Source organism: Pseudophryne corroboree, chromosome 7 (assembly GCF_028390025.1).
Source record: "Pseudophryne corroboree isolate aPseCor3 chromosome 7, aPseCor3.hap2, whole genome shotgun sequence".
NCBI classification, from domain to species: domain Eukaryota; kingdom Metazoa; phylum Chordata; class Amphibia; order Anura; family Myobatrachidae; genus Pseudophryne; species Pseudophryne corroboree.
In genome coordinates, this window is record NC_086450.1 from 384,942,804 (window position 1) to 384,967,033 (window position 24,230).

Here is a 24,230-nt window from a genome sequence, read left to right on the forward strand (position 1 = left end):
CTCGTCACCGGCCTTAATTCGAATGAGGTTATATGCCCCCCGAAGATCAATTTTAGAGAAGATTTCCGCCATCCGGAGTTGATCAAACAACACGGAAATCAAAGGCAAAGGATAAGAATTCTTAACAGTGATTTTGTTGAGTCCTCTATAATCAATACATGGACGTAAGGAGCCGTCCTTTTTTGCCACAAAGAAGAATCCTGCTCCTACTGGTGATTTTGAGGGACGAATAAACCCTTTGCTTAGGTTCTCCTGAATATAGTCTTCCATGGCTTTAGTTTCTGGCAAAGAAAGAGCATATAATCTACCCTTAGGTAATTTATCTTCGGATACCAGACTGATGGCACAGTCGTAAGGTCGATGGGGGGGAAGAGTAACCGCCTCTTTCTTGGAGAAGACATCCGCAAATGAATGATATGGAGTCGGTAGCCCCTCTGGTATAACTTGAGAGCATCGCACTGGCAAGGACAGACATCTTCCTGTACATTCTGTTCCCCACTGTAAGAGTTCTCCTGTCTTCCAGCAGATGGATGGATTATGGGATTTCAACCATGGAAGCCCTAGGACTATGGAGGCCATGGGGCAATTGACAAGGAGGAAAATAATCTTCTCCGAATGCAGAAGACCAGTAGTTAAATGAACAGGAGGAGTTTGCCTAGACACTTGCCCACTGAGGAGGGGGTTACCGTCAAGGCCACAAATAGTCACAGAAGGCTTCATCTTTAGTATAGGAATGTTCCAGGACCGGGCAAAAGAGATATCCATAAAGTTGGCAGCTGCACCACAATCAACAAAAGCCTTGACTGCAACTTGCTGAGTAGGTAGACTAATTTGAACTGGAAGCAAGACTGAATTTTTTGGAGAGATTCCAGCCAGACCCAGGAGTAACTCCCCTTTTACCCCTGGGTCTTGTCTTTTCCCGACTTCAGGGTGCAAACATTAGCAAAATGACCCTTTGCTCCACAATATAAGCATAGGCCCATCGATCGCCTACGAGATTTTTCCTGAGCAGAAAGACGAAAGGCCCCAATCTGCATGGGTTCACTGGAATCTTCGGCTTCTTCCAAGGCTACTGCTGAGGGAGATGGTGACCCTCCACCTTTCTCCATCCTCCGTTTCCTGATCCGACGATCTACTCGAATTGCTAACTGCATGAGCTTGTCCAGGGTTTCAGGAGTAGGATACTGGACAAGGTAGTCTTTAATTTGCTCAGTGAGGCCTAAGCGGAACTGACTTCGGAGGGCTGGGTCATTCCAACCACTATCACCTGCCCATCTGCGAAACTCAGTGCAGTATACCTCGGCCGTGTTTTTCCCTTGTCTCAGGGCTCGTAAGTGAGCCTCTGCAGAAGCTGCTCGGTCCGGGTCATCATAAAGAATTCCTAGGGCGCTAAAAAAGGCATCCACTGTGTGCAAGGCGGGATTCTCTGTTTTCAATCCGAACGCCCAGGACTGGGGTTCCCCCTGCAGGAGGGAGATGATGATACCTACTCGCTGAGCCTCAGAACCAGACGATAATGGCCGGAGTCTGAAATATAGCTTGCAGCTATCACGGAAATTCTGGAACTGTTTCCGGTCACCTGTAAACCGATCTGGAAGATGCAGCTTTGGTTCAGGCCCAGGAGCTCTGGTTACAACCAATGACCTGCTAGTTTCTTCCTGGGTGGAAACTCGGAGCTTTAGATCTTGCAGTTGCTGCGTCAAATTTTGTATTTGACCAGCCAAGATTTGAGCCGGATTTTGCTGTGACGGGTCCATGCCCAGGAAGTGGTGGGCCAGTTATAATGTCAGGAACTGGTGCAGAATCCGGAATTCGGGATCAGGTACCAAGTGGTTGACGTTACCCAGAACAGAGGCACGGAGTCTAACACGCCGGAAGGTTTTCACCAGGGAACCCCGCAAGGGGATATGGGCTTCGCGGCTTCCGACGTGCAGGTCGCGGCCCCCTGTCTGGGTTACTTGATACCTGAACTGGACTAGAGTTATGGTAGAGGTGTTGTATATGATCAGCCGCAGGGATACACAGGAACAAACAGGAACTGGAGAAGGTGGCAGGGTGCACACGGCCAGATGGTACGCTGGGGCTGTGGAGATGGAACAGCAGCAGGCACTCCAGGGGTGACACAGGAGGTAGCGGCACACGGACGGACTGGGGTGCAGACACTTGGAGACAGGGTAACGGCAGTCGGCAGACTAAAGTCGTCAGCAAGATGTTGAAGCTGGAATTCAATACTGGAACAAGGCAATACCCACTGGACAGATGAACTGAGACCAGAGAGGAACCAGAGAGCATAACACCACATGGAGTAGCTATAACTGGCAAAGCTTCTTGGGATTGAGAGACTTAAAAGAACAGGCTGGACCAATCAGTTGTGAGCACTAGACAGGCCCCCAGTAATTGATATAACATGCAGCTGCAGTGCAGACTGAGCAGGCTGACAAGCTGAATAGTAGTTTTCAGGTAACGAGCTGTAATTACAGAATCCAGACACCTGTGAAGTCAGTTGCTGAGTGCAGGAGCAAAGGCACTGGGAGACAACTATGCAGGAGCTAGCTGTGACCTGTAGTTCCACAAACTGAAGCAAAGGTAATTATAACAATAACAAAACATGAGTGCTCAGGATTGTAACATACACATAGCATGTACTAACCACACACACATGCCCGCTGCGCGTGCACTTGTTCCGCCGTGCGTGCACATATCTGCAATTTGCGTATGATCGCTCCCGCGGTCCTGCACGTGGTATGGGTATTTATGGCAGAGTTTGTGAGCGCATAGAGGGTTATCAAAACATTACATATTTAACCCAAATAGTGCACATTGTACACATAGCTCCCCTACACCACATCAGCAAGTATCAACAGTTTAAATGATTCCAGGACTAAGGGATTCGCCTTTGCATGATAGGAAGGGACAGACAAAGGTTATAAGGTGATGTCTAGTATCCAGCTGTAGGGTATTTTAAGGGTAACATTCCGGTGTTGGTTAGAGAAAGATCGCATGTTCCTGCGTATAGTTATGTGCAGAAGTAGAATATAGATATAAACTGTATTTACTGTATATTATGTATGCGGCGGGAATCCAGAGGAGACCACCCACACGAGCAGTTGGGAAAGACATCGCCCACCTTTTCAAATCAACCTATGACCTCTCCTGTAATGTAAAGATGCATCTCTGTGTCCAATGAACAAAGGGATTACAGTAACCATTGTATTGTTTATGGAAGTTGTGTATAAAAAGCCTATTGCTGCCTGGCCGGTCAGAAGACTCTGAACGCTATCTACCTGATGAGCGGAGGACTGGTCCAGGTTGCGCAAGCGAATATTCTCACGTATGTACATTGACTGTAGCCATTATTCTGTTGTAGATTTATCTTGTTAGCCTTGTAGTGTATAATTTGTATTGTTATCCCCTTTCAAATAATCCACTGTGGCGTTAGAACCCAGCGGTTAACTACAAATCGGTGTGGTGTCCTCATTTCCCTGCTAAGGTTTAAAGTGTATTACATTATTTAACTGTATAAGGTTTAAGAGTGTATTGATAAGGTGTGTACGCACTGCGGGTACTTTATACTGTCAGCGCTGCGTAAGGTTTAAGGTATAACATCACTGCATTGCATTACTAATAAGGTTTAAAGTTTATCAAGAGTGTGTGCGCGCACTGTGCGTACTTTGTACCCCCAGCGCGGCGTGTGTACGCTAAGTCCGTACAACGTACGGGACTCTGTACGCAAATAGCGTACAAAGTGCGTAGCGTGTATATTAAGTATAGCGGCCGCAGCGGCTCCATGGTAAAAGTGTGTTTAAAGGTATAGCTTTATGGTTTAAGATAATATCGACTTTATCAGAAGAGAGCACAGCTTTCACCTATACACCAGTGGTGGCAGTGAGAGGAGAGCACGTCTTTCACCTATACTCTAGTGGTGGCAGTGAGAGGAGACCACAGCTTTCATCTATACACCAGTGCTGGCAGTGAGAAGAGAGCACAGCTTTCACCTATACACCAGTGGTGGCAGTGAGAGGAGAGAACATCTTTCACCTATACACCAATGGAGGCAGTGAGAAGAGAGCACAGCTTTCACCTATACACCAATGGAGGCAGTAAGAAGAGTGCACAGCTTTCACCTATACACCAATGGAGGCAGTGATAGGATAGCACAGCTTTCACCTATACACCAGTGGTGGCAGTGAGAGGAGAGCACAGCTTTCACCTATACACCAGTGGTGGCAGTGAGAGGAGAGCACACTTTCCCCTATACACCAGAGGTGGCAGTGAGAGGAAAGCACAGCTTTCACCTATACACCAGTGGAGGCAGTGAGATGACAGCACAGTTTTCACCTATACACCAATGGAGGCAGTGAGAAGAAAGCACAGCTTTCACCTATGCACCAATGGAGGAAGTGAGAAGAGAGCACAGCTTTCACCTATACACCAATGGAGGCAGTGAGAAGAGAGCACAACTTTCACCTATACACCAGTGGTGGCAGTGAGAGGAGAGCACACCTTTCACCTATACACCACCAGTGGTGGCAGTGAGAGGAGAGCACACCTTTCACCTATACACCAGTGGTGGCAGTGAGAGGAGAGCACAGCTTTCACCTATACACCAATGGAGCCAGTGAGAGGAGAGCACAGCTTTCACCTATACACCAGTGGAGGCAGTGAGAGGAGAGCACAGCTTTCACCTATACACCAGTGATGGCAGTGAGAGGAGAGCACAGCTTTCCCCTTTACACCAGTGGTGGCTGTGAGAGGAGAGTACAGCTTTCACCTATACACCAGTGGTGGCAGTGAGAGGACTGTAGAGCTTTCACCTATGCACCAATGGTGGCAACAATAAATCTTAAATGAGCTCTACCAATTTATTTGTCTTATTTCCTCCATCCATTAGTGTAATATAAATAGTAAGAGACAAATGTATAAATGAATGAATCTTTATTTTCTCTTTCCCATAATCTCTGTATCACCTCTGAGATCTCTCATGTCAATGTCACTGAAACGCTATAATTCTCTTGCGGTACAAGAGGTTTGGAGGCATGGGGGTAAATGTACTAAGATGGGAGTTCTATTTAAGATGGGATGTTGCCCATAGCAACCAATCAGATTCCAGCTATTAACTTCTAGAAGGTGCTAGATAAATGAGAAGTAGAATCTGATTGGTTGCTATGGGCAACATCCCATCTTAAATAGAACTCCCATCTTAGTAAATTTACCCCATGGTCTTATGGCAAGATATATTTGTGACTTCACTGGGTTTGAGTATGACATCACTAGGGGTGTGGCCAGATCCAGAAAGCTCCCAATATATGAGGTAGGGTTAGAGATGTCTTTTATTATGTCCTAAGGACCGGTACCCAATGGATCAACTGGGGCTGGCATGCCAGTCACGTTGCATGAAAACACATTACCGTGATTAATAAAAACTTGAATTTAGGGTTGGAGAGATCAATGGTTGATACACCAAATAAGTAGCAGACAGAGCCTGAAAAACTGCGCAACTCCACAAGGCACTTGCGATACTTCTTACTGCAACAAAGTGGTATGTCACATTGAAAATAATAGGTTCCAATATATAACTCACTTACATATTTGGTGCTAGTTTAACACACAAAGGGGGAAATTCCATGTTGATCGCAGCAGGAATTTTGTTAGAAGTTGGGCAAAACCATGTGCACTGCAGGGGGGGCAGATGTAACATATGCAGAGAGAGTTAGATTTGGGTGGGGTGTGTTCAATCTGCAATCTAATTTGCAGTGTAAAAATAAAGCAGACAGTATTTACCCTGCACAGAAATAAAATAACCCACCCAAATCTAACTCTCTCTGCACATGTTATATCTGCCTCCCCTGCAGTGCACATGGTTTTGCCCAACTGCTAACAAAGTTTCTGCTGCGATCAACTTGGAATTAACACCAAAAGCTTATAATCACATGTATTTTGTTTAAAGTATACAAGGCCAATGTCTGATTACGGTCCGCACAGTACGATAACAAACACCAAATTCCTGTAACTTACATTACACTGTGTTGCGTACCATTAGGTTTATGCAATTGTTGAGGCTGGTTAAATCTTGTAATGAACACAGACCCAGATTTATCAAGCCCTGGAGAGTGATAAATTGCACATCGCATGTGCAGCCCAACTATGGTAAAAAAGTTTCAAGCAAAACAAGACCAGCCCTGCAGCTACCTACCAGTGCGACGGATCCAGCGATGAAGGTCCCGGCTGTGATGTCAGACATCCGCCCTCCAAACACCTGGACATATCTGCGTTCGACTTACCATGCCCGGGAAATGGTGAGTAGACGCCCCGATCCTCCTTCCTGCTGTCAATCTTCTTGCGATCGCGCATGCGATCGCTTTCATCGGTCTTGGCGTCGTTGCCCGGCGACGGCCGTCGCTGGGCAACAATGCACATGCGCAATGCGAGCACCGCGCAGCCGCAGTTCCAAGCCATTCGCACCGCAGTGAAGAACCGCTGCGTGCGAACAGGTCGGAATGATCCCCAAAGTGGAGATAGAAGGTTTGTGTGCAGAGCCATAAATGTGGCATGAGATACCTTGGGGTTGTTAGTGAATAGACTGGTGGCCTTCTCACGAATGCGGTGTGTAGGCATGTTTAACTCTATAATTCCAGAACTGCAGCTTCAGAGGAAGTAGTAACAATTTCTATAAGGATCGATTTCTGCTAATCCCTTCCCTACTCTGTCTTCCTACAGTGCACATCTCCAGGCTTGTAAAAAGGACAATTCCGTTCAATTATACTGTTAGTGGTCATCACATAAGAGTGATACAGGACCTGAATTGAAAATACCACTTCTCCACGGAGAGATTGCTTTTTATTTCTTCTCAAGTCAATGCAGTGCCCTATTTCACGGCCCCAGAATACAGAATATTACTTTTAAAACACTATGAAATATGAGGTTGATTTTGCAAAGCTATCTTGGCAAATTCAATTTTCAGTGGATTGTCCAATTTTAGCAGTTTTCACTCGCTTGTTTTCTTCAGCAGTGTTAAAATAAGGATAATATTTAATCTAAACATTCAGAAATACTGTGCATACAATATAGTTCTAGAGTCTATGGGCAGGATGGAATTGGAAGGGACAAATGTACCCCTCTCTCCTGAGGTTTTTATCCTACTGGCATCTGATCAGATGGCTTCACTATGCGACCTAACCAATAGGGAGTTGTGGGTGAATTATCATGTCCAATTAAAGAAAGTATCCGCTTAAAATATTTCATTTCCACAAATAGTCACCACAACCAGGGATGGATCTAGACTTTTCTTTTAGGCTGTTTACTGTTTAATCTTGACTCCTCCCCTCTGCAGTCCCAACTCCTCCCCTCTCCAATCCTAACTCTACCCTCTCCAGTCCTAACTCCTCCCCTCTCCAGTCCTAATTCCTCCACTCTCCAGTCCTGAAAAACTGAACTTTTTGAGTGAGGCTGAGCTAGTGACACCTTTGCTTTGTGAATGTTCTATTTACACAAACTTTTTTTTTATTAAAAAAAAATATTAAAAGTATTGTATAAAATTACCATCAGGCTATGTCTGTAAGGTGTATATGAAACATAAACACATTCTGTGTTTACACTTGGGTCCCATCCAGTGACAGATTTTACCTATGGGCTCCAGGACTACAGCCCTCCCAGTAAAATCCACCACCGCCTCAGCTAAGTGTCAGTGAGCCAGAGGCAGTAATGCTAACCATTGGACCAGCTGTGAGACCCTAAACACAGATGCACTAAGCCTTGAAAAGTGATAAAGTGGAGAGTGATAAACTACCAACCAAACAGCTCCTAACTGCCATTTTTCAAACACAGACTGTACCATGGCAGTTAGGAGCTGATTGGCTGGTACTTTACTATGCTCCACTTTATCACTTGTCAAGGCTTAGTACATCTCCCCAGAACTCTACAGTACACTACATATAATTCTGCTATTACAGAGATGCTCCAGTGTATTAGAGACAGTCTGTGTCCTTCTTACCCCAGGGCCCGGATGTACAGACACACGTCACATATTATTCAGGCCTTGGCCATGACTCTGCTGCGGGGTAATTGTATCTATTAGCCCTAGTACCCGCACATCCGCAAGTGACCCTTGCTCTCCTGACTCCTCTGTGCTGCTGTGGCAGCCCCCCCATCCCAGGCTCACCTCAAGGAGCCAGAAGCTGGCTGATGTAACATTTATTGACAAGGAGGGTCGAGAGGAGAGAGGCGGCGCCGGCAACATCCGGCAAGCTGCTGCTCCAGCTGCCATACACAATGCAGCTGACCTTGTGACTGGCCGGGTCCCCAGCTTACCAGAGCAGACTGGTTGCAGGCACAGTACATATGGAGCAGCACGGCCGCATGCACCACAGCAGAGGACGCAGCACAGAGCACACACTCTCCCACACAGGGAGCAGCAGTGGCTCCCAGCCCTGTCCCCAGCGAGCACACAGGTCTCACTCTCTTATCGATCTCTGCAGCTCCTCCAGCCATAGCGACACCCTCTCCTTTCCACTCAGCTCCGGTTTGTGATAGAGGGCCTGTACTGCCTGATACACGGTCTGCAGGCTGGACATCCCCTCCATGTCTCAGCGATGTTGCACATAGTCGTGTTCTCCAGGCTTCATCCTCCACCTCACCCGTCACTAGGATTGTGCCCCCGCAACCGCCTCTGGCCAGAAAGCACAGGCTGCAGCAGAGCGTTCTGCCTCAGGCTCTCCCCGGGGCCACCGGAGATCTCTCTGCTGCTCAACAGTGGGCGTAGCTATGACTGTGTTGAGGGGGCGCGATCGCCCTATTTGCCCCCATCCGAATCAGAACCTGCCACAAGCATCATTGCTCCCTGTTTTGGAATGTCCTGAGGATTATTGGAATGTGTCCTGGACTTCCAGGAGAGTAAAATAAGCTCCAGGAAGGGCGCTCACCGTTCTGCACTGTGGGCGAGGATGCATTGTAGTGCTACAAACTGTGTCATGATACGCCTTGCATGCTCACTTGAACCAAATGGTGTAATTAATGGGACATGGTAATGCCATTCGTATTATCAAACACCTTCCCCTGTCCGCTTAATGATGCAAATAGTGTTATCAAGAGTTGGGTTCGATTTGCCGGCGTTATGGATGCCAGCAGTCAGAATACCGACCGTGGCATCCCTGTGTACGGAATACCGACAGGGAAAGGTAAGTAAACTTGCCATCCCCTCCTGGCCCTCTAACCCTTATTCTACCCTCTCTAAACCTAGCCCTCCCCCCGCACAGACTAAACCGTAACCCCTTGGCGGTGGTACCTAACCTTAAACTCCCCCGCAGCCTAACCCTATCCTACCTCCCCACAGCCTAAAATTAACCCCCCCAGGGGCACAGCCAAACCCTAACCCAGCCCCCCTGCAGTCTAAACCTAACCGCCCCCCCTGCAGCTCTTACCTTTCCAGTGCAACAGTGTCTTGTTGTTCGGCATCCCGAGTGTCTGGATTCCGGCTCCAGGGAGTTTATTTACTAAAGTCCCGATTTTGTCCGAGTTTTTTTAGTGTCATCTCGGAAATTTACTAAGCACAAATATCGGCAGTGTTGGGGCTATTCGTAATGGTTTTCATGGCAGAGGGCAGAAATACGAATGATTACACCATCGGTCAAACGCGGCTGTTTGTTCATACAACATGGGAATTTACTATTCATTCGTATTTTGGTGTTTGTCCCTGAATGTTCAATTGCGGTTGTATTTTTTTGCTAATCGTAAAAAAAAGCAGCAAAAAAATAGACCTGCTTTTTCCTGGCGTGTTTGGATACTCATGCACGGATCAGTGAGATCCGTGCATGGTTATCTGTGGGAAAGGGTCTGTTTAGGTTAAAAATATTTTTAAAAAATTGCGTGGGGTCCCCCCCTCCTAAGCATAACCAGCCTCAGGCTCTTTGAGATGGCCCTGGTTGTAAAAATACAGGGGAAAAATTGCGTAGGGTCCCCCCATATTTATGCAACCAGCACTGGGCTCTGCATCCGGTCCTGGTTCAAAAAATATGGGGGACAAAAGATGTAGGGGCAGGGGCGTATCTACCCATTGGCCAGGATGGCACTTGCCAGGGGCGCCAGGCAAGGAGGGGGCGCCGCCTGGCGGTGCCACCCGCGGCCAAAGGGTAGAAAAGTAGTACTGTCGGACTGTACCTGGTGAGAGTCTGTTACTGGTGGAGCAGCGCCGGTGTCCGGCAGCACCGCACTTGTAATCAGACTCAAAATAAACAACAGCTCCCAGCAGCCCTTGTTGCTGGGAACTCCCGACAGCAAGGGAGCCGCACCGGCAGTAACAGACTCTCACCAGGTATACAGCAATTGTTATATAGCACAGTGCTATAGATCTATTTGTTGTTGAAGATAATAAAAAAGTGTCAGTGTTTGGGAGAAGGGACTGTAGTACCTACCTGGAACACTATACGATTTTCATGCATGTTAGGTGTAAGTAAGTAGTAAGTAAGCGAAAACTTTAACTTGTTGAGTGTAATAAAGAAAATACATATGTTACCAATTTCAAGGCCAGGTTCAAGGAAATCTATATCAGTTAATTGTATAATTGATCATTTTATCTTGGAAGTGATGGCACCCTGATGTTTTTTCTAACAGGAAGTACTTCTACCATCCAACTAATGGCGTTTGGTTAATGGCTGGGTCCATTTGAGGCTCATTTGAGATGCAGTCAAGATGCTGGCGTTTGGCATCCCAGCGGTCGGAAAGCTGACGCCAGCATCCCTGCACGGAATGCTGATGCTGGCATCCCAACATAGGTAGCGATGCAGAATGCCAAAATTCAAATCGAGTTGGTGCCAAAGTCTCCACTGGCAAGCCGCATGAGAGGGTTAGGGTTAGGCTGCGAGGGTGGGAGGGTTAGGGTTAGGCTTCAGGAAGGGAGATTAGGAAGGGTGGGTTAGGGTTAGACACCACTGAAGAGGCTGGGGAGGGCGGGTTAGGGTCAGGCTGGGGGAAAGGTGGGTTAGGGGTAGGGGGGAGGGATGGTGTAACGTGAATACGAGACATTACTGTGCGGTGTAATGTGAATGAGGGACACTACTGTGTGGCATAATTTGAATTAGGGAAACTATTGTGTCCACGCCCTTCCCCCACAAGACCATGCCCCATTTCCAATACTCACACCTTATTTCAAATGTGTGTAGGGGGTGGGGGTGGGGGTGCCAGCCCCTTACTTTGCCAGGGGCGCTCGGACCCCTAGAAACACCCCTGTGTAGGGGTCCCCCCTATTTTTAAAACCAGCACCGGGCTCCACTAGCCAGATAGATAATGCCACAGCCCCCCGGCTGTCACTCTTGTGGGTGACCCCAATTAACTTCGCGGTTAACCGCAGACCACAAAGTTCCCATCATTGAGTAGAATGGAGGAGCGCTCTCCTCCATTCTAGCCAGTGCGCTCCTGCTGATTGACAGGCTAGGAGCGCACAGCCAATCAGGAGAGCACCATGACGTGGCGCTCCCTGATTGGCTGACAGGACCTTCAGTGACAGAAGTCACTGGGGGTCCCGGGCATTCGGGGAAAGGGGTTCGATGTGTAAACATGGAACCCCTTTAAGTGCTTGGATCAGGATTACGTCGGATAAGAAGAGGACAGATCTACACAGGATTGGTTGTAAGTATAATTTTTATTTGACAGGTACCCCGTGGATTCTACTTGTCAAGGGGACCGAGGGGCTCTGTGGGACAATAGGTAAGTATGTGTGTGTAAGTGTGTATGTAAGTAAAATAAAACTTTACTGTCACAGTGTGTGTGTTGTGTTTTTTTGGGGGTATTTTTGTTGTTGTAGAACTACAGGTACCAGCGGGCCCGTTATGTCCACGCATGCTGCTACTTGTGGTTCTCCAAGTACCAAGTTGTGGGGGAGGCTTGCTGGGACTTGTAGTTCTTCAACAAAAAACAATATTCTTATTTTTACACAAAGGCTATCAGCCCAGCACCCACCACCCAGGGGTGCTGGGGACAGCCTCGGGCTTCATACCTGGCCCTTGGGTGGCTGGAGGGGGGGACCCTTTGATTTAAGGGGTCCCCACTCCTCCACGGTACCCCAGCCAGGGGTGACTAGTTGGGAGGGTAATGCCACGGCCGCAGGGACCAATATAAAAGTGTCCCCCGGCTGTGGCATTATCTCTCTGGCTAGTGGAGCCTGGTGCTGGTTTTAAAAATACAGGGGACCCCTACATCTTTTGTCCCCCATATTTTTGGAACCAGGACCAGACGCAGAGCCTGGTGCTGCTTATATAAATATGGGGGGACCCTACGCAATTTTTTCCCTGTATTTTTATAACCAGGACCGGCTCAAAGAGCCCGAGGCTGGTTATGCATAGGAGGGGGGACCCCACGCAAATTTTTTTCTTTAGATTTTTAACTATTTACACACTTATCATAATGTAGACAATGAAGACCTGCACGGATTACATTGATCCGGCCGGACTTCATTGTGTTATGTCCGGCAGTGTTTTACTAATCACTCCCGTAAAACACTGCCCGACAATACGAATCACATCGACATCAGAAAATATGAAAATAGAAAACTCGGCAGCTTAGTAAATTACCGTAGATGGATTTAAAAAGTTGCAGTAAAATACATCCGATAAAAATCGAGATCAAACTCCCTAAAAATCGCAACAAACACGAATATCAGTAAATAAACCCTCAGGATGGTGAACATATTCGGGATGCTGGCGTCGTCATTCCGAATAGTGTCGGCATTCCTGCATCAGTATTCTGACTGCCGGATCCCGTCATCAACTAGGACCAACCTCCTTCTTTATATCTGTCTTCCTCATCCCCAGGGGGGCAAATTCAAAAAGTAATAAGTACAAAGGTACGATACCCAACTGCAATACAATGGAAACAAAATATGACATAGTGCATGACATTAATTTCATTATATAACCGGGATTATTTTATCTAGTTGATTGATAAGGGATATACCATTATATGATTGAAACTGCAAAGAACAGTATTAGACTATGGGCATGAACATGAAAAGTGCATAGCTACTCATCGGGGATAGATTCATACAGAATATAAAATACAGACTATACAGCCAGTGGTTCAACTAGCTACTGAAATGCTAATATTGACACTAATTTCAATACAATCAGAGGACAAGACTGACTGAGCTACTACAAATTAAACATGACTCAGTGGATAGGGTGGCTTTGAAAAATGGCCAGAAAATGTCAGAGAATGATAATCCCACCTGAGATCATTTGAATATCTGGCCTATTAGAGCATCTAGGGGATTGGAGACGTCCAATACTTCTGCTCCCCTGGGCTGGGGGCTGACCTAAACAAAGATCCAGTCTCCATGCAACACAGCCAGATGGCTAATAGCAAAGGGATTAATTACCTGCATTATTAATCATAACTAACACAGCCAAAATAACCTCATTCTTGTTTTGAATAGCTCAGCAAGTTTAAGAATTAGGGTATCGCACTCATGCCTCACTCATAGGGGCAATCCACTTTAGACTTGTGTTCTTGCCAGAGTAGCCCTAACATCTATTTCTTCGCAGCCCAGGAAAATGACTGCAGTATGTAAGCAGTGCACGCTGTGGAAATGCACGACAATTCTTTTCACAACAGTAATATTTATTTCACAATCTTTTTGACACAACCAGGCTTATTAGAGTTGAACCTATTTGCACCTAAAGTGCAGATGTAAAATGCACGTCACAAAAACAGCACATTTCTGTGTTTATTTTAAATTGCACATATATTACAGTATGTACAACTCAAAGTAAACATGCAATTGTGCCAGAATGAAGATACGTATAAAGCACATCATAATGTAAGGGTATACTTGAAACCCTGGTGGTCGGGAACCCGGCAGTCGCAATACCGATGCAGGAGTCCCAACCGCCGGGGTCCTGAGTGAGGATTTGCTGAGGCTTCGGACAGTTAGGTTTAGGAACCCCCCGCATACAAGGCGACAGGGGGGGTCAAAGGGGACACCCGTACAGGGCCCCGAGGGTTAGAGGCGTCCAGCCGGGGATCAGGGACACCTATTACGGGACAACAGCTCCTATTAGTACTTTTTAAACTGACTGCCTGCACACCGACAATTTAGCAATTTGGCCGCACAATCCTCTCCTTCCCCCTCCCCTCACTTGGTCCCGCCCTATTGGTGCATGCAGCCGTCGCAACATCATGAAGATGACTCTCCACCAGCCCTTCCATATCTCTTGCCGCAGAGGAGCATGCTTGAGCCAGCCCAGCCTCCTGCCGGCGCCGGACGCAAGTATGTGACAGTGTCATTTACAGACTGAGGGGTGGGCCCCCAGAGATATGAATGTATGGGGCTCCAAGATTTCTATTGCCGGTCCTGGCTTCGGGGGGAGGATTAGGGTTATGCTCCATGAAAGGGAGGGTTAGGCTGTTGGGAGGAGGGGTTAAGTTTGGGCACCACCGGGGATCGTTATGTTTAGGCTGCGGGAAGGGGGGATGGGGGGGTTAAGTTTAGGCTGTGGAAAGGGTTAAGGTTAGGGGTGCATTGGGGGAAGGTAAGTACACTTACCTAGCCCCTGTTGGGATCGTTATGTTGCGGACGGTCTTCTGACTGCTGGCATCCCGACCACCAGCATATCATACCAAACACCTTGAGACATCATTCTTCATCATCAACTAAGCGATGGTGAGTTGTGGTTTAATGTTAAAAAAAGAAAAAACTTAAACTAAATATATTTTTTCACAAAAAAGCAGTATTCTAGCTCCTGCATACATAGCCTGGCTGGTTGTGGCAATTGCAGGGGGAGAAATATTATGGGATCCCCTCGCAAAAGTCACAATCAGCAGCAGGCCATGATAAACTGTGTTAGCCATATTATATATAGTGATGTGCACCGGAAATTTTTCGGGTTTTGTGTTTTGGTTTTGGATTCGGTTCCACGGCCGTGTTTTGGATTTGGACGCGTTTTGGCAAAACCTCCCTGAAATTTTTTTGTCGGATTCGGGTGTGTTTTGGATTCGGGTGTTTTTTTTACAAAAAACCCTCAAAAACAGCTTAAATCATAGAATTTGGGGGTCATTTTGATCCCATAGTATTATTAACCTCAATAACCATAATTTCCACCCATTTCCAGTCTATTCTGAACACCTCACACCTCACAATATTATTTTTAGTCCTAAAATTTGCACCGAGGTCGCTGGATGGCTAAGCTAAGCGACCCAAGTGGCCGACACAAACACCTGGCCCATCTAGGAGTGGCACTGCAGTGTCAGACAGGATGGCAGATTTAAAAAATAGTCCCCAAACAGCACATGATGCAAAGAAAAAAAGAGGTGCAATGAGGTAGCTGTGTGACTAAGCTAAATGACCCAAGTGGCCAACACAAACACCTGGCCCATCTAGGAGTCGCACTGCAGTGTCAGACAGGATGGCAGATTTTAAAAAATAGTCCCCAAACAGCACATGATGCAAAGAAAAAAAGAGGTGCACCAAGGTCGCTGGATGGCTAAGCTAAGCGACCCAAGTGGCCGACACAAACACCTGGCCCATCTAGGAGTGGTACTGCAGTTTTCTAGCGAGAGGATGAGTGCTTCCATCCTCATGTGAATCTAAACCACTAGCCATAAACATAGGGCAGGGCCTCAGCCATTCCTTGCCACTCCGTGTCGTAAATGGCATATTGGCAAATTTACGCTTCTCATCAGACGCTTTTATATTTGATTTTTGGGTCATTTTACTGAACTTTTGTAGTATACTTGACGACACAGAGGTAGAGCAGTGGACTACTGTACCGTACTACTATATATATACTGGTGGTCAGCAAAATTCTGCACTGTCCTCCTACTATATACTGCGCACAACTAAAATGCAGCACAGGTATGGATGCATAGTATACTTGACGACACAGAGGTAGAGCAGTGGACTACTGTACCGTACTGCTATATATACATAGGCGTGCACAGCACATTTTATTAGGGGGTGCACCGTCGGAGTGGTGTGTCTAGCACCGCCTTTTGGGCGTGTCTAGCACCATCTATTGACGGTCAACGAAATATAAAATATCCACCCTTGTACCAATCCTAATAAAGCAGATACATTGTCAGATGTTGTGGTGTGCACCAAACAAACACCCCTGATGGCACTCACTGCAATTACACTGCTCCTCCTCAGCCTGGTCTGGCTCCCCCTCACTTTCCCCTGCAAGCTGCAGCAGCTTACTTACAAGTCAGTCACTCACTGACACTGACAGTCGCAGACTAGTACTGCTGCTGGAAAAAACGAGTGACGTGTCAATGCTGCTGCCGACCGCCTGCCAGTATTGAATTTGTCTTCCTAAGTGGAACACTGGCTGCATACTGCTCCTCATCAGTGGCTGGCATTGGCATAGCATGGAAGGAGAGAGGTGCGCATGTGGCGGGTGTGACGGGTGGGCGTGCGAGCAGCATGACGTCATCACGTCACATCACGCTGGTTTTGTACATGGAGGTGGAGCCGGGAGTTTGAATGCCGGTGTCAGTGGCACCCTTGATTAACACAGGCGTCCGGTCAGTAATGCAGTTCTGACAGGGTGCAGCACTGCAGCGCAGAGGGGACAGTAATCAGCCTGCTCGGTTATCGCTGCATCAGGCATGTGAGATCGGTGTGCCAGACATTAGGGGGTATCTGTGTGCACCAGGCACCCCCCTGCGCACACCTATGTATATATATACTGGTGGTCAGCAAAATTCTGCACTGTCCTCCTACTATATACTGCGCACAACTAAAATGCAGCACAGGTATGGATGCATAGTATACTTGACGACACAGAGGTAGAGCAGTGGACTACTGTACCGTACTGCTATATATATCCTGGTGGTCAAAGCAAAATTCTGCACTGTCCTCCTACTATATACTACAATGCAGCACAGATATGGAGCGTTTTTCAGGCAGAGAACGTAGATATTTTCAGCACACTGAGCACAGATATTTGCAAGCACACTGAGCACAGATATTTGCAGCACACTGAGCACAGATATTTGCAAGCACACTGAGTACAGATATTTGCAGCACGCTGAACACAGATATTTGCAGCACACTGAGCACAGATATTTGCAGCACACTGAACACAGAAACTGAGAGAACGCAGCCACGTTCTCTCGCTATCATCTCCAAAGCACGAGTGAAAATGGCGGCGATGCGCGGCTCCTTATATTGAATACGAATCTCGCGAGAATACGACAGCGGGATGATGACGTTCAGGCGCGCTCGAGTTAACCGAGCAAGGCGGGAAGATCCGAGGCTGCCTCGGAACCGTGTAAAATGGGTGAAGTTCGGGGGGGTTCGGATCCCGAGGAAACGAACCTGCTCATCACTAGTTATATATCAGGGAAACACACAGCATGTAATAATCTCCCTGTCTTAAGTCAAACAGCCCCGTCTGTTCAGCACGGGCATAAGGGGCTGTTTTAGAGATGTATGCTATAGCATGGCTGCTGTGCTAAAATATGCACAAGCCGCGGGTGGGCATCTTAAGTAAAAAGACAGCAACTGTGAATTTCTCTGATCTGATGCTGTCAGTCATCATATCAGCTGTGTGACCATTGGACATCACTGAAACCCTCTGGTTACTATGGGTGTCATTTGAAATCACGCTGCTGGGGCCAAGGACGCAGCCACTGACTTCAGGAAACCCAGAAAATGGGGTCGACCGATGCCCTCTTTTGGAATGCTCTGTGCCACTGGTCCCAAATGCCATCAGCATGTTAGTCATGAAGTGGCTTTAGGGTACTGCGAGCGACATCGCAGTAACAGATCAGCACATACGCAGTGTGGCGCCTGTGCATGCGCAGATCTGCAAACTTCAGAGATGTACGGAAATATCAAAGTTACATAGGTCCTACATCATACTTGCCAACATTTTCATACTCCTTTGTGGGAGAAGCCCAGAGCCTGGGGGCGGGGCCGGTTATTATGTCATTAGGCCCTGCCCCTGTCACGGTACATCCCACAAATCGTGGGTCCTCGAGTAAGGTCCAGATTAAAATGATGACAATTTGTGTTATTTTAGCCCCGCCCCCTCCATCCCTGGCATGATCTCCCTACCTTTCTTGCTTTTCAAAGGAGCAGGCAGAAGGTGTACCCACTCTTCTGGGGGGTGCGGGGGACTAGGGTTAGTGAGTCTCCCGCAACTACTGGGAGAGTAGCTAAGTGTGCCTTAAATACCCTAAAGAATCAGGCACCCTCTTTAGGAAGAAACCAACCTTGTGCTAAAAGTACTAGACCCGATAATTATCCTTTTTTATCTCCACTTATCATGGCAATAAGAAATTAAGATTTGCTCATCAGATTTAAGGACAAGGGCTTATAAAGGAGCTCGCCCTTGTGATCACTTCTCTTTCTAGATGCTGTAGTGTTACTGCACACAGTGGCGGATTTAGGGGGGGGGCACCAAGGCACGTGCCCCCCCTGTCATTTTTAGTTGATTTGTGTATTTTTACACATTTTTACATTTTATTTTATTTTGTGCGCACGCCGCAGCCCGCAGCCCTCGCGGTGGCTTGGGGGCGAGGGGCTGCGGGGGCGCCACTGATTTAGTGCAGACTGACATGCGGACGAGCGTCCGCATGTCAGTCTGCGGTCTCGTTTCCTCCCCTGCTGTTAGGAGGGACACGGAGGGCACAGTGCACGCCTCCCTGTGTCCCTCCTGGGTCTCCGGCGGCCGCGGGTCTCATAAAGGAAGTGCCGTTCGTGAGCACTTCCTTTATTAGAGTGACCCGCGGCCGCCGGAGACCCAAGAGGGACACAGGGAGGCGTGCACTGTGCCCTCCGTGTCCCTCCTAACAGCAGGGGAGTGGGGGGAGCAGCGGCGGCGGCGGAGGAAGCGGGGGGGGGACGCACTGAGGGGGCATATCTGGCACTGGGGGGGAATATCTGGCACTGGGGGCATATTTGGCAGGGAGGGGGGGGGGGGAGAATATCTGGCACTGGGGACATATATGGCACTGGGGGGAATATCTGGCACTGGGGGCATATATGGCACTGGGGGGGGGGAATATCTGGCACTGGGGGCATATGTGGCACTGGGGGGGGGGAATATCTGGCACTGGGGGCATATGTGGCACTAAGGGGGAATATCTGGCACTGGGGCATATGTGGCACTGGGGGCATATATAGCACTGGGGGGGGATATCTGGCACTGGGGGCATATGTGGCACTGTCGGGGAATATCTGGCACTGGGGGCATATGTGGCACTGGGGGGGTATATGTGTACCTGGCACATGGGGGGGGGCTATATTTGGCACTGGGGGCATGTGAGTACCTGGCACCGTGGGGGAATATCTGGCACTGGGGACATATGTGGCACTGGGAGCACAGCCCTAGCAACAAGGACTACCTCCTAGCAACGAGCATGACACCCAGTGCATGAAACCCCTGGCAACGAGCATGACACCCAGTGCATGAAACCCCTGGCAACGAGCATGACACCCAGTGCATGAAACCCCTGGCAACGAGCATGACACCCTGAGCATGAAAACCCCTGGCACCGTGCATGGAACCAAGAGCATGAAACCCCTGGCAACGAGCATGACACCCAGTGCATGAAACCCCTGACAACGAGCAGGTATTTGAAAAGTAATTAGAAGCCTTACTGTAGGACTTAATGTGTAATGGGCATTACGGTGTGTGGCATAATGTATCACGGACATTGCGGTGTGTGTCATAATGTGTCACAGGCATTACGGTGTATGGTATACTATATCGCTGGCATTGTGATATGTGGTATAATGTCTCAGGGTCATTGCAGTGTGTGGCATAATGTATCACGGACATTGCGGTGTGTGTCATAATGTGTCAGGCATTACGGTGTGTGGTATACTATATCACGGGCATTGTGGTATGTGGTATAATGTCTCAGGGTCATTGCAGTGTGGCATAATATATAACGGGCATTGCGGTGTGTGGCATAGGGTATAACGGGCATTGCGGTATGTGTCACAGGCATTACGGTGTATGGTATACTATATCACGGGCATTGTGGTATAATGTCTCAAGGTCATTGCAGTGTGTGGCATAATGTGTCACAGACATTGTATGTGCTATAATGTATCAGGGGCAGTGCAGTGTGTAGCATAATGTATAACGGGCATTGCAATTCCTGTCATAATGTGTCACAGGCATTATAGTGTGTGGCATAATGTGTCGGGGGCATTACGGTGTCTGGCATAATGTGTCGGGGGCATTACGGTGTGTGCATACTGTGTCATGTGCATTATTGTGTGTGGCATAATGTCTAAGGGCCATTGCAGTATGTGGCATAATGTATACTGGGCATTACTATAAGGAGGAAAAATGACAAATAATGTAAGGGGCATGAATCAGGATTATTTTTCTTTCCTGTGGTGGCCAACGTCTGGGCGTGCAGGTTGCAAAACTGGGGTATAAGGTAGTCTTTTCCTGCAATACCACGCCCATTCAAACGAAGCCACGCCCATTCCAACGAAGCCACGCCCCTTATGGTGCCCCCACTGTAATTTTTTTCTGGATCCGCCCCTGACTGCACAGGCGTGATCTGCTGACTGCACATGTGTAGCGCCATTGCTATGGAATCCTGGTCATTTCTGTGAAGAGTAGCCCATAGGCTACAGCGGCTAATGCCATCTGAAGATGGCATTAGCTGTCAAAGCTAAGTTTGACAACTTCGTCAATCAAGCAGCCCCCATAGAAACCTATAGTGGCTGCTTTTGTGGTTGAAAAAGGAGGACCGCAACATATGTCTCTGATACATACATGCTGGGGACATTGGCATTTTTATCATGGGTGCAATGTGTATCGTGTACACAGGCCCCTAAATCCAGGGGGGCCCACGCCGCACACATTGCACGCATTTAAATACTTACTTTACTGAAGTCCAGCAGCAAGTGCAGCGTTCGTGGTGGAAATCACCGTCATAATGGCCGCCGTGCATGTGCGGTAGCCAAATTGGTCTCCGGATCATGGCGGGCGCCATGTTACCAGAGACCTGCTCATGCGCAGTAGACTCCGGCACAATGCCGGAGTCTACAGCGCCATTCAGAGGAGGGGGCCCACCCGGAGGTGCACACGGGCCCCCTCCTGTGTAGAAACGCCTCTGGTTCACTGTGTCTCAGTCATACTCAGTCTCACGGTTTCCTTTTTGTTTTAAACATTTTGTATAGACAGAGGGAAAGTCCGATCTGGACATCATGGGCATCACAGATCCTCACGAGGTAGAGCACTCCCCACAGATGGTCTTCCTGACTGGCATACCTGTGGCTGCGGCCACCTCTAACTATAGAACGATGACCTTGGCATGCCTTTGCTGTACTTGGTCTTTGCTTTCATGCCCCCTCCCTCCGCCATTCCACCTCTCCAGGGTGCAAATCAGGGATACACAAAAAGCAAACTTGGCTGAAGAAATAATTTCATAAATTGGAACCACCCACCTCTAGTTATGGTGGCCAATCCCGGGATCGGGATCGGCGGGATCCCGGGATTTAGGGCCAAAAATGGCCAGGAATCAATCCTGGGATTGGAAGCTCCAATCCCGGGGATTGAGGGATCAGCGTTGAGCTTCCACAGGACGCTCAGACGCTGCCCGGCTTCCTCCTTCCGGGTCCCCAGCGCAGCGTGAGAGGTCACGCTGCGCTGTCAGCTGCTGGTGGGAGCCGCCAGCAGCGTTCACAGGATGTTCTCCTCCCGACCGCCCCCAGTATATGGTGAGTTATATGTGCGGGGCGGGCGGGGCAGGGTGGGGTGAGGGGGTGGCCACCTAGCTAAAAGCCAATCCCGGGAATCCCGGGATTGGCCATTTTTCAATCCCGATACCTGGGATTGAAAAAATGGCCCGGGATTGGCTTCCCTACCTCTAGTCCACATTGTTCCTTCCCTAGTAAAGGAGTTTTGTTTGCAAATCTTAGGGCCTCCTTTATAGTAATACCCCTTTTCCACCTCTGTAGCACGGGTCGCAGCCGTGTCGCCTGACGCGGCTGCGACCCGTGCTACAGCTCCCTTTCCCACAGCGCATACAACCCGGCATATTGCCGGGTTGGTGATGCTGCTGCTGACGTGCCTGGGGCGGCGCTGGGAGATTACATGATCTCCCAGTGCCGCCCTTCCATTCACTGTGAACGGGAGCCGTGTTGCCTCGACATGGCTCCCATACATACTACACAGCTCATCGGGTTGAACACCTGTTCAACCCGGCAAGCTACCCGAGTAGGATTCCCGGATCACTTGATCCGGGAATTTGCAGGGGGACCCCTTTCTACTAGGAAAAAACACAGGTAAATGCGCGCCCCCTGCGTATTTACCCGTGTTTTAAAAGCTAGTGGAAAATATGTTTCAATGAAAAAGTTGCAAATACAATAATTGTCTTCACCATATTAAGAAAATAATACCTGATTCAGCATATAACTCACAAACACTGGCCAACTTAATTTTCATACAGGTTGAGTGAGGGGGAGATGTACTAAGCAGTGATAAAAGTGGAGACGTGAGCAAGTGGAGAAGTTTCCCATGGCAACCAATCAGCTGATTGGTTGCCATGGGCAATTTCCCCACTGGCTCACTTTTCCACTTTTTATCACTGCTTAGTACATATACCCCTGAGTCTCCTATATCCTGAATTATGAAATACAGATTTTTTTTTAACACGACTGAGATAATGACATATTTGCTTTCGGTTGTTCAATGCACACAAACTTTGTTTAATGCACATAACTATTAAAAATATAGTAAAAGGTGTATAAAAAACAAATACATTTTGGGTATGTACACAAACGTTTCTCAATGCACAGAATTAGTTAAAGATATTGTATAAAATGTCCTTCAGGCTGTGTATATAAAGTGTAAATGATACATAAATGGATTCTGTGTTTAGATTTGGGGGCCATCCTCAAGATATCTCATTATGGTATGCAAATATTCCACCGATATCGAGAATGCCTCAGGTCCCAATCATTTTGGATATGGGAGACTCAACCTGTACTATGATTTAGAGATTGTCTAATGTTAAATGTAAGGGCCCTGTTGTCTCCAGTGATAAGGCTGATGTTTTATCACTGCTTATCGCAGCAATAAAAATCCCTTCTCATGGAAACTTGAAATATAATTGTTGCAGGGACAGCTAAAAATACAGAAGCCCTGGCGGTACTTGCATGGAGTGGTAAGGGTTAATTTACTGCTTCACATGGCAAGACTATACAGTTACAAGCATACACAGGAGCGTAACTACAGCAAAATGGCATCATAGCTATGCATTGGCACCCCTTGCACAAACTATAGCTACACCCATGTGTGTACGTCAGTCTATTAGCCGGCTTGTCCATATAAGTAGAACTGAAAATCTGGTTTTGGGCTTTTAGATTCTTTTGTTAAAAATGGTTCCAAATATGGAAAAAATTAAAATAAAAGAAAATACTTAAAAACCTTATTAAGAGAATAAAGAATGTTAACCATACCTCTCAACATATGTCCTCTCTGATGCGGGACTCCCTCGAGCATCAGAAAAGGGGGTGTGACCTATGGAAAAGGGGATGTGGCTTCATGGGACTACCGCTATTGCGAGCCACGCCTCTGTTTTACGTCACTGTGGGGGCATGACCAGCAATCTATTCACTTCTGCTGCAGCTCGTGATGGAGACTCTTAACTGCCCCCCTCCCCCCCCCCACCCTTTTCCACTGCTGCTATAACCCGGGTTATTGCTGGGTAAACCTGGGTCACGGCTCAGTGGTAAAGGGGTGATCCATGTTCATTGACCCAGGAATCCAAGCCAGCTAGCTTGCAGGGTTGGTCCTGGGAAGGACCTGTATTAAGGGGCAGTGTAAACAGGTAACCTGGGTCACCTGACCCAGCTCCCGTATACAGCATGTGGAGATCTACACGCAGTGACAGGATGCTGCTGAACTTCCTCTATCCTGCTGTGCTGACACTGAACCAGGGCCAGGGCCTTTGATGCGAGGGGGCAGTGCAGTAATCTCTAATGGCGTAATGCTGCTGAGACTTCTGGCGCTACTGCACCCACGTGCAGTGTAAATGTCCCCGACCTGGGATTAACCTGGGTTGGAGCTGCGGTGTGAAAGGGGGTTTTCTGGGTCTGACCTGCTCCCAGAAATCTTTTTTTTTTTTTTTTTTATATGAAGGTAATGACAGCTGGATCTCTCCTCCTCCTCTTATTTGCATAAAATGCTATTTGCACGTGAGATTATGGTTACAGGCTAAAAGGCGAACAAAACGAAAAACAAACACTAAACATTCAATCCACTAGTATA

The 24,230-nt window shown here is 47.9% G+C and overlaps 1 long non-coding RNA gene across 1 annotated transcript in view; it reads right to left on the minus strand.

The window, feature by feature from the left end:
• The window catches only part of LOC134943757 (uncharacterized), a 74,316-nt gene extending 50,793 nt beyond the window's left edge, over window positions 1-23,523 (minus strand). The window contains exon 1 of the long non-coding RNA XR_010181727.1: window positions 23,420-23,523. This is a non-coding gene — a long non-coding RNA (uncharacterized LOC134943757). The remainder of the gene's footprint in view (window positions 1-23,419) is intronic.
• Window positions 23,524-24,230: the final 707 nt, after the last annotated feature.